Here is a 6926-nt window from a genome sequence, read left to right as displayed (position 1 = left end):
AGAAGAAAAGTGCTTCCCCTTGTAAAGCACCCTTTATGCAGTGGAACTTCTGAAATCCCTTTACAAGGAGAGCTGGACCATAAGCCTGAGCTGGGAGTTAACCAAAGTTGTGCTCAAAGAGCTATGATTTGAGGAGGGTACTCAAAGTGCGGAAAGATTTGGTGAGGCAAACGATTGTAGACGGGAGTTCTTTAAATTAACACTCCCCTCTATTTGATGATTCATCTCCTCGCACTTCCCACAACATAGGCCTGTTCACCAGGGATAACATGTTTCAATTCAAAGATCCTTGTTTAAAACTTTTCCTGATGATACTCAAGTACTGGTTTTCAGGTTTACTTTTTTAAAAATAAAAATATTTACTGATACTGAATAAACTAGTGTATAGGCAGTGATTCCGGATTTTTCAGCTTCAGTTCAGAGGATAAATTAAATTTCCTTCAGAGCTAACTCAATCCAAGGCATCTTCCCCCAGCGTAAATCAGTGCTTACCATTTTAAAGAAAATTGACATCAAAGCTGCAATTAATTATTTTGAAAAGGTGTCCTAATGCTGAAATTCCTTCAAGTCTCCCGGAAGTTTGATGTTCTCTCCACTCAATGTTTAATAGGTTGAAGCTGAATACTACATAATAGACCAGCACTATTTATACCAGATACATTCAGTGAAAATTTTTATTTCCAATACCTTTTACTGCAGGGTCTCGTTAAGTAAGGTGGTGAGTGTGCAAAACATATTTTACTTGATTCCAAATTTTTTCTGTGCACTTGTTCCTTGCATTTCAAAGACAGCAAAAAAAAAAGCATCAGATAATAATCCAGTAAAATAAACATAACTTTGTAACCTCTTCCTGAAAATGGAATTTACTCTTCATGGCTTGAAGGGTCAGTTTTGAAGTTTCAAATTTTCCATTCATTTATTTTTTGAGTATCCCAGTTTACATACCAGCATTATTAAAAAAAAATCTTGTGCCAAAAATGTACTTGAGCTTTCATGAAATCGAAGTCTGTGGTCTGCACCAACTATGTTTTTCAAACTTTTGTGCTTAGCTGACTAGATAGCTTGATGTATTGCCCTTGGTCTTTTTTTTATTCATTCATGGGACGTGGGCATTTTTGGCTAGGGCCAGCATTTATTGCCCATCCCTAATTGCCCTCAAAGCTGCCTTCTCGAACCGCTGGAGTCCATGTGGTGTTGGTACACCCACACTGCTGTTAGGGAGGGAGTTTTAGGATTTTGACCCAGTGACAGTGAAGGAACGGTGATATATTTCCAAGTCAGGACGGCGTGTGGCTTCAAGGGGAACTTCCAGGTGGTGGTGTTCCCGTGTGTCAACTGCCCTTGTCCTTCTAGATGGTAGTGGTTGTGGGTTTGGACGGTGCTGTCTAAGGAGCCTTGGTGAATTTCTGCAGTGCATCTTGTAGATGGTATACACTGCGCCATTGTTCGTCGGTGGTGGAGGGAGTGAATGTTTGTGGATGAGGTGCCAATCAAGTGGGCTGCTTTGTCCTGGATGGTGTCCAGCTTCTTGAGTGTTGTTGGAGCTGCATTCATCCAGGCAAGTGGAGGGTATTCCATCACACTCCTGACTTGTGCCTTGTAGATGGTGGACAGCCTTTGGGGAGTCAGAAGGGACTCACCGCAGGATTCAGAGCCTCTGACCTGCTCTTGTAGCCACAGTACTTATATGACTAGTCCAGTTCAGTTTCTGGTCAATGATAACCCCCAGGATGTTGACAGTGGGGAATTCAGTGATAGTAATGCCACTGAATGTCAAGGGACGATGGTTAGATTCTCTGATAGTCATTTCCTGGCACTTGTGTGGCGCGAATGTTACTTGCCACTTGTCAGCCCAAGACTGAATATTGTCCAAGTCTTGCCGCATTTGCACATGGGCTGTTTCAGTATCTGAGTTGTCGCAAATGGTGCTGAACATTGTGCAATCATCAGCGAACATCCCCGCTTATTACCTTATGATGGAAGGGAGGTCTTTGGTGAAGCAGCTGAAGATGTTTGGGCCTAGGACACTACCCTGAAGAATTCCTCCACCATGTCCAGGAATTGAGATCATTGACCTCCAACAACTACAACTATCTTCCTTTGTGCCACTCCAACCAGCAGGGAGTTTTCCCCAATTTCCCATTGACTCCTGTTTTGCTAGGGCTTCTTGGCCACACTTGGTCAAATGCACACTTGGTCAAATGCTCACTTAATGTCAAGGGCAGTCACTCTAACCTCACCTCAGGAGTTCAGCTCTTTTGACTATGTTTGAACCAAGGCTGCAATGAGGTCAGAGGTTGAGTGGCCCTGGCAGAACCCAAATTGAGCATCAGTGAGCAGGTTATTGCTAAGCAAGTGCCACTTGATAGCACTGTTGATGACCCCTTCCATCACTTTACTGATGATGGAGAGTGGACTAATGGGGCAGTAATCAGCCAGGTTGGATTTGTCCTGCTTTTTGTGTACAGGACATACTTGGGCAATTTTCCACATTGCTGGGTAGATGCCAATGTTGTAGCTGTACTGGAACAGCTTGGCTAGGGGCACGGCAAGTTCTGGAGCACAAGTCTTCAGCACTATTGCTAGAATTTTGTCAGGGCCCATAGTCTTTGCAGTATCCAGTGCCATTTCTTGATATCACATGGAGTGAATCAAATCGGCTCAAGACTGGCATCTGTGATTCTGGAGATCACAGAACATGCAAAATTTACCTTGTTGGGAACTCCCCCCCCCCCCCCCCCCCCCCACCGCCACCCTTACTTAATCTCAATAAACTACAAACCTACTCCCTGATCCCTGATCCTTAGTGGCTCCAGCAAAAATATTTACACAATCTTAAGATTCCATCCTCACTGATACCCACTCCCAGAGAATGCCTCTCCCTCACACTCCCCCCCCAACAAGTTATTTGATTTCCAATGGAGTATTTGGTCATCTCATAGAATGCTTACAAGATAGAAGGCAGCCAATTAGCCCATCAAATCTGTGCCAGCTCCCTGCATGGCTCATTTTGCTAGTCCCACTCCCTCGCCCTTTCCTCACAGCTTGGCAATTTTTTTTCCCTTCAGGTGCTCATCCAGTTCCATTCTGTAAGCCATAATTGAATCTGCCACGTCCTTGCACAATTTTTAGCCCATCCAATATTTCAAATGCTGCCTCTTTCATCTCAGTCCATATTTACCCTTATAACTACTTATACTGGTTAGAACCAAATCATCACCCAGCCCTTTTACTTGAAGGAATTCATCAACACCACATCGAATGCACTTGCTGAGACTGTTCCATGTTTTCATCTCTCTGTTAGCATTTATTTGAGGTTCATTTATTTTGAACCCATGTTCTTCTGTCTTCATTCTTCTGATGATATTGACACATCATCATTATGTGTCAGCATAGTCAAGACTGGAATCCTTGTTCTGCCCTCCACTCTACCCTGTTAATTATATATTCATTATGTGCAGTTGATGGGCATTAACTGGGGTTTCCTTCGAACACATATAAAGAGATACTTTTGAAACTGTGCATGGTTGAGTTGGGAAGTATGTGCTTGTAATTCCCATTCCAACTGATACATATTTATATTACTTTTATCTTTTCCTACCCATGTTGCAGTTTCATAAGCCAAAAACCTAGATATAGTATTTAATCAACCTTCAATTGTGTTGACTGAAACACATTTAATTAAAAGAACTAGCACCAGCACAGACATGCGAGGTCAAACGGACTCCTGAGTCACAACTTATGATTGCTGTTTCCATACACATCTTCCAAATTTCCCTTTAAAAGACCCACATGCCCTAATGAAACACTGTGTTATCTGACAGGAAGCCTATTTTTAATTTGAGCTATCTTTACAGATTCCATTATATTCTCCTCTCTCTGTCCCCACCCTGTTAATACTGTGCCTCTGTCATCCGCCCCCACCTCCCCAAATCTTGGGAAATTGGCCCTGGGAATTGTTATTCCTGAGGTGTGATTACAAACAAGAAAAGTTTAGTTCAATTTTTTTTAAAAAAGGAAAGATAACAAATTTGTTGCTTCATACTCACTGCCTTTATATATTGTACAGTATATTTAAAACAAATTTAAATGGGAAAATCTTTACTTTGTGCCAAGGAGCTACTGACACATTTTCATTCTAAAGTAATGGAAATATTCAGTTTGAAAATCAGACTTACATTGTATTGTTACCATAAGATAATGATGCAATAGCTTATTAATAATCTCAGGAATTTTTGCTATTTGTACATTAGGAATCTTGATAGCCAAGACCTTTCTATACAGTAAGCAGATGTCACCTATGTCCCTGATCAGTAAGTAGAATCCAGAATAAGAAACACATTTCACTTCACAATTTCTGGTGACCACATATATTAAAATAGGTGTGAAATAATGAACAATAGGCACATTGGCCAAATCTGTTCCATTACAGTAAGAGAAAAAATATTGGAGTAGAGTTTCATTGAATAGTAGATTTGTGAAATTGTGTTAGTTGTGATGTAAAAGAGCATAACATAAAAAATAACTTGGATTCAACAGACCTGAGAAGGAAAAAAAGCAGGATTGAAAAGAAAAGTAATTTTCATCTCATTTATTGTCCTGCATTCTGTGAGTGCCTAATAGTATTAAACACCAGTAAAAACTGAAATGTATTTAGTGAAAAACTTGCATAAGTCTCTCTTTGATATCAAGCAAATTTTTTAATGCAAAGTCTTTGTTACTCCTTCAACAAGTACTGTGGAATTGGTGCAACACTATGCATAGTAATAGTGATGGAACAATGTACTGTTGGAATCATTTAAATAATGCACTATTCTAAAATTGATTAGCAGTCAGTGTAATTAATTTTAAGCTTCTAGAAAGGTATGATTTGCATAATTGAGCTTGTGATCAAAGAAAGCACGGGACTGGAAATGCTGTCACACTGTAGTCATGATTGCCTACAAGTAAAGCCACAGTAGTTTCTTCCACCTCTAAAGCTGCTACTTCCTGCTCTCAAAAGTCCTTTCCCTCTTCTCCTGCAGCTACTGACCCCTTCCCTGCCTTGCCCAAGAAGCATTGTTTATGAGTTAAGTGTAGCCAATATCAATGAACAATTTCACCTTAAACATTGCAGTTGGCTTCAGTGCACATTTTTCTGAAAAATTATTAAAAGATTAACAGAAGATCTATCCCTGGACTGTCTTTTCTCTTGCTCAAGCCTTTTAAGAACAACCCTCTATACTTACCTTTATTCCTTTTTAAATGCCTTGGCAAAAAATCAGTTGAAGCTCAGACAAGGAATTGAAACAGCTAAATTCCTGCCTTGTGTGCCTTAGTTCCAAACCATGAAGTAAATTCACCATCTCAAGCCATCGCAGGGGCTCTCCAGGTGATACAACTGATACAGTGCTGCTTTCCACACTGACAGCAGCATAGTTTCCGATTAGAAACTGATCTTGTTCAAGAGTGTCTCCTTTACTCTAAAGGTCAACCCCATTGCCATTCCAGAGTGGGTACCCTCCTTAGCTGACCTGTGACAGCATTCCAGATCAAATGAGTTCCTCTTTCATTCCCTCCCCACAAAGCATATCTTCCTTTCATCTTAAACATCCTGGCTAACACTGCAAACACTCAAGGAATCCAGTACAGCCACAAAAAGCTGAATAACCCCCTTTTGTGCTACATCATTCCATGAATCTAAAGTATAAGCATCAGCTGAGAATGGGATCAACAAGGCAGTTCAACATTAGCAAATGTACTTTTTTTATGCAACATTTTGGTTATTTTTGGTCCTGTATAGGAGCTGAAGTTTACTTTGCAAATCCTTTTGAAAGTTTAAGTGTATCTCAGATAGACTGATGGCAGGGACCTAAAAATATCCCCAAAAGAGGGGAGGTCTCAGCCTTCCCAGCACTGAAGCTTAATGAATGAATAAATAATATTTCACTGTGCTCTCAGTATGCATTGCACACACTGTATTCATTGCAGTCCCCAGCAAACCACAAAAGTTATTTCTGGAATCTTCCAAGTCATGTTCATTTTATGCAATTGTGGCCATGCTCTCTCTGATCAGGATATCTTATGTCAATATGGCCCCCTTCACCCAAGGAGCAGTGACACTGAGCTACAGAAAAGAAGGCTGATTTTCAAATATGGCACATAGATATGAAAATGAGCTTATAATTGGGCTAAAATTGACACACTAAATTCCCCAGAGAGGTAGGTGACCTTGGTATCACCACCAGGTGGAATAGAGCAAAGAGGGTTTCTCCCAAAGAGAAAGAAAACTGTTAGGGTTGCCAAAGTGGATCACGCAAAATTTGTCACTCCCAATAGCTATTGGCACTTACACCAGGCTTTCGTGGCTATGCGAGGAATACAAGAGCTAGGGGTGTATCCCTATTTCAACACAGCCAAGAGCAGAGATTACTAATCCAAGGAAAAGGCCACAGATATCAGAGAAGAATTCCTGGAGAATTGCAATCACATGGCCAACCAGGACAAGTAAAGTGATATTTGACCAGAAGTCATTTTATTGTTGCAAAGATGGGGGTGGTACAGAGGATTCTGTTCACCATGGCATGTCAGTGAGGATTCTGTCCAACTAACATGTCAATGCCATGGACTCTGCTTTATAGAGCACTTTTCTGTTATGCAAATAATACATTACATAGAATTTACAGCACAGAAACGGGCCATTCAGCCAAACCAGTCTCTGTTGGGTTTTATGCTTCACATTAGCCTCCCCCCATCCCTCTTCATCTCACTGTCTGCATATCCTTCTATTCTTTTCTCTCTCATGTGCTTATCTAGTTCTTTCTTACATAAGCTTAAGAGCAGGGCAGTACAGAGCAGTAACCATCCGCTGACAATTTGACTCTCCTGTATTACCTTGCAATGCTGTCAGTATCTCCCACAGCTGCTTGTTTCCTGGAACTGTGTTC

At 40.9% G+C, this 6926-nt stretch overlaps 1 protein-coding gene across 1 annotated transcript in view; it reads right to left on the bottom strand.

The window, feature by feature from the left end:
• ptpn9a (protein tyrosine phosphatase non-receptor type 9a) overlaps nucleotides 1–6926 on the bottom strand; it is a 224515-nt gene that overhangs the window by 111221 nt on the left and 106368 nt on the right. The gene's annotated exons all lie outside the window — the stretch shown is intronic.

The sequence above is a fragment of the Cetorhinus maximus genome, chromosome 30 (genome assembly GCF_964194155.1).
Source record: "Cetorhinus maximus chromosome 30, sCetMax3.hap1.1, whole genome shotgun sequence".
NCBI lineage: Eukaryota > Metazoa > Chordata > Chondrichthyes > Lamniformes > Cetorhinidae > Cetorhinus > Cetorhinus maximus.
This window is presented reverse-complemented; position numbering and strand designations above follow the sequence as displayed.